Genomic DNA, 4,925 nt, shown 5'->3' on the forward strand with positions numbered 1-4,925 from the left:
ACATGTATATGTGTGTGCGTGTGCGTGAGTGTGTGTGTGTGTGTTGTATTGGGTTGGCCAAAAGTCCGTTCGGTTTTTGTCAGCACTAAACTTCAAACACTGTAATAAGTACCTAGCTTTAATCTGTCCCTTGCACATGCGCACTGGTTAGATACCTGACGCTTCAGGTATCTAACGTTGTTGGACACGTACTTGCGACGAAACAAATTGTATTTTGTGTGTTTGAGATCACCCTGAAAATGGAGAACCAAAATAATCAATATCGACACCTCATGGTTTTTTTTAAAATTATTATTCTAAAAATAGCAAGAGGGTGATAGAAACCTGCAGGAAGAATTGTGCTCTGTACAGAGAGGATTTTGTTAGGGCACGTGTGTACCAGAAGTGGTTTTCAAGATTTTGATCGGGAAATTTTCCCGTTTAATTTGAACCTCTCTCTGGCCGGCTAACTGAGATAAACAGCGACACCACGCAGACATTCCCCAAATATCTAAATCGAGTGTTGAAAACCATCTACTTCAGTCTGCTTACGCTAATAGGCTCAATGTTTAGGTCCCATATTAGTTGAATGAGGCTGACCTCGCCCACTGGATTTCCGTCTGCGATTCCTTGCAGAAACGTGAAGAAAACGATCCCTTGTTGAAGGGAATGGTGACAGGGGACGAAAAATAGATCGTCTATAACAGGGAGAAGCGCAAATAATCATGAGGGAATCGTGGCGAACCACAATAAGCTATCTCCAAAATAGCATTTCACCTGAGGAAGATTAAGCTTTCAATTTGGTGAGATTGGAAGGGTGTTTTCTTGTACGAGCTTCATCCCATTGACAGGACCATCAATTCGGATGTGTACGGTAATCAGCAGGACAAATTAAACGCATCCAGTATTTATTAATCGTAAGGACATTGTATTTTATCATGTCAATGCTAGACAGCACACTTCTTTGCAAACGCGGCAGAAGTTACTGGGGCCTGACTGGGAAGTTTTTCTTCTACACTCACTCAACCTTGCGCCTTCAGATTTCTATCTGTTTCTGTCATTCAAAATTCATTGAATGGTCAGACCTTCAACTCTGAAGAGGACGTAAAATTTCATCTGGAAGAGTTGTTCGCCAGTAATAACAGGAAATAATGGGTTTGTTCTCGAGGTAACAGGAAGTACTGGGACGAAATGATAATTATATCAATGATTGAATAAATCAGTTTATGTTTACAACTTATGTCTTATTTTCGCTTAAAATACCGAACGGACTTTTTGGCTAACCACTAAAATGTGCACTGTATGAGTACAGTTATAACATTTCTTGGGAGTATAATGACCGTGCGATGTGAGGTGACGAGAATAGCTCTTTAGTGCCGGATCACACGGCCAATACAATAAAGAGAAATCGAATTGAACAAATAAATGCCAGGTAGGAAAGAGAGACACAACCGCGTTATAAAGATTAAAAGAATATTTATTGATATGTTAACATGTGTGTCTGTGTGTGCGTCATGTATACAGAATAATAGACAGGCCGCCATGAGAACAAAATGTATGTGTGTGTGTAAGCATTGATGTATGCGCGTGTTAAGAACATATAAGGATAGCAATGAAGAGGAGACAGTGAAAGAGTCGAAGTGAGAAGTAAGTTCATAGACACAAGAAAGATGACAATACCAGTTCGTAGTCATTAGTACACGGTAGTTGAGACACTGTATCAAAAAGTGGCGGCCATAATGCTGAGCTGAATACAGGTACATGTCGTACGCGAAGTCGTGGATGTGACATTGCTGCCTAGGTCACTTGTACAAGAGTTGATGCAGGTTGTATATTCGCTTGTTGATCCGTGGTGTAGTAATTCACCAACGGTGAAGTGTTGGAACGTGGGTGAATTGCTATATACGTTGAGAGATGATGCTGACGACGTTAAGGACATGATGGTGGCGACGAAGGCGGAGGTTGCCGTAATGCTGTTGGACGAAGTTGGCAAGTCTCAACGTAGCTGCTGTGGTGGTAGTGCTGTCTAGCGTTGTTGCTGGAACTGGCAGTGTCTTTGTGGTCAGTGGCTAGACCTTAAAAGGTCTGGAAGACTCCGGAACGAGAACCTGGGTTTTTATAAGGAGCTGTAGGCTCAAAACAGGGTGGTAAACAGTCTGTCGAACACGATCCTATTTAGAGATTCCGACTGGTTATACACGGCAAGTGACAGATAAGAGACAAACTGCGCCAATACCAACCAATCAGAATAGTGGAAACAACGGGATCCAAATAGCAGGCAAAGGCTAGCTGTTCCCTGCTATGTTCGAATGCACGTATATATAATAAAATGGGAGAGCGGAATTTCACCCGAATCTACGCTACAAGAGCTACAAGTATCTATTTATTCTTAGTGATTTATTGTACATTATTTGTATCAGTCATCGTTTCAACTATATTTATCCTAATGTTTCTTTTCTTTCTTTTCCTTTGGCACGAAACCCGTAAAGATGAAAGCTGACGGATGAACTTGTTATGAGTATTATCAATCGATTGGCAATAGCTATAAAATTCATACCACTCCTCGTTTTCGTTATAAATAATCGTACGATTAACCCTACCAATATTGAGATAAATTATAACGTATGGGAGCGTCGCGTTCAACTTGAAATGAGTTTAGTATAAATACTTATATATATATATATATATATATAGAGAGAGAGAGAGAGAGAGAGAGAGAGAGAGAGAGAAATAGATAAATAGATAGATAGATAAATAGATACACACACACATGCACATTCGCACACACATGCACATTCGCGCACACATGCACATACACATTTATATACTTACATATATGTGTAGTTAGGCAAACATTCCGAGCTGCGTTCTGTTGAAGCACATCTGTCGATTCCAGTATTACAATTCACTATGTAGTTATTGTCGTTATCGTATTGATGTGAGGTACCTACTGGAGTTGAAAATTCTCGAAGTATTGTTAGCAGGGGATTATCATATAATAAAACAGGATTCTGAAAAATCAAATAAGGAATCTGGGGAATTTCTGCTAGGAAATTTCTTACATGTTTTCTGCTACAAGTACAATTTTGTAACTCCTATTGGCAAATGAAACATGTGTAATGGTGAATAAATAATACCAAAAAATCCAGTGTTCGTCTGCCTTCCCTGAGATCTCGAACCTCTGCGCTGATTCTCCTGCGCATTTATATTTACAGCCCTATTCTGGCCGGAAAATAATGGGAAAATTCCACAAGACAGCTTATGATCGAATGATCGCAGGTGAAATATGATCGGTTGGCAATTAGGCTGATGTCGCCTGATGTGCTGTGACCGACATATCCTTACTGGGCATACGAGGTTTCGATTCTACGCTTCGCTACAACCTAATAGCTTCTTCGGAGCTTCTACATTGAAATGCACAGAAGTATACACACACACACACACGCACACACAGACACAGACACACACACAGAGACGCACACACAGACGCGTACACACACACAGACGTATGTACACACACACACACACACACACAGAGGTATTTAGGGTAAATCCCAGCTGTTTCCTCTTGAAGCACGATGTGCTTATTTCATTATTACATTCAATATGTATCTATTATTGCTGCTGTATGTTAGTCAAAATACATATTAAACTTGAAAATTATGGAACTATTATTTGCTGATTTATGGTATAATGAAACAAATAAGTGGAAATTTTGTGATATTATCTATAATAAGTTATGATTTTTTTTTCTCTGTCTAACGATTTTCTCATAGGAAATTCCTTACATATCTACTTAACAGGTAAATATTTTTGTAATTCCTATTAGCATATGAAACACAGGTAATGTAGAATAAATAATACCAAAAATTTCTACTTTCTTGTATATATATATATATATATATATATATATATATATATATATATCGGACACTAGATGTCCTTTTTTATTTTTTATTACTGATATGACATGATATGTCATATGTGTTTGTATATTGTTTTTATTGTCCTGTCCTCTTAGTTGAAAAATAAACAGGTAAATTGACATAATACAATGTCTGCAAGTTGATGAGTACCATATATTTTAGCATGTGGTAGGACCGCCTTTGGCAGTAAGTACAGCTTGAATTCTACGAGTAATGGACTCGTACAAAGTTTGAATTGTTTCAAAGGGAATTTTTGTCCATTCTTCAGCTAAAACAGTCTCCAGTTCTTGTAGTGATGATGGTGGAAGATATCGACTTCTTACTTGTTTTCCTAAAATGCATCATAAATGTTCAATAATATTGAGATCTGAGGACTGTGGTGGCCAGATAAGATGTTCAACTTCACTAGAATTTTCTTCGTGCCATTCGGTAACAACTTTAGCTGTGTGAATTGGTGCATTATCATCCTGAAAGATTGCGTTTTCCCCCGGAAACAGTTTCTGCAACCATATGATGAATTTGGTCAGAAAAAATGCTTAATATTGACTATTAATTTTGCCATGAAGAGAAACCATTGGGTCGGCGAATTTCAACGATATAGCTCCCAGATCATCACAGATCCTCCTCCATGTTTAACAGTTGGAAGAAGGCAGTCTGGGCCAAATGCTTCTTTTGGCTGTTTCCACACGTATACTCGGCCGGTGGTCGGAAATAAGGTAACATTTTCCCACTGCTTTAGGGACCAATTCTGTAGGTTTTTACTCCACTCTAAACGCTTTGCAACGTTTGTTTTTGAAAGTAGTGGTTTTCTGATTGCATCCCTCCCTTGAAATCCGGTTTTGTACAGCTCCTGGCGAACAGTTTTTGTGGGAGCTGGGTTCTCGAGGTTGTCATTAAGCTATGCAGTAATTTTGGGAGCTGTACTTTTGTGATCCTTTCTAACAATTCGCGTAAGAGTCCAACGGTCCTTATCTGAAAGTTTTGGTTTTCTTCCAGAGTTTTGTTTCGACGACGAGGTTT

Source organism: Octopus bimaculoides, chromosome 9 (assembly GCF_001194135.2).
Source record: "Octopus bimaculoides isolate UCB-OBI-ISO-001 chromosome 9, ASM119413v2, whole genome shotgun sequence".
NCBI classification, from domain to species: domain Eukaryota; kingdom Metazoa; phylum Mollusca; class Cephalopoda; order Octopoda; family Octopodidae; genus Octopus; species Octopus bimaculoides.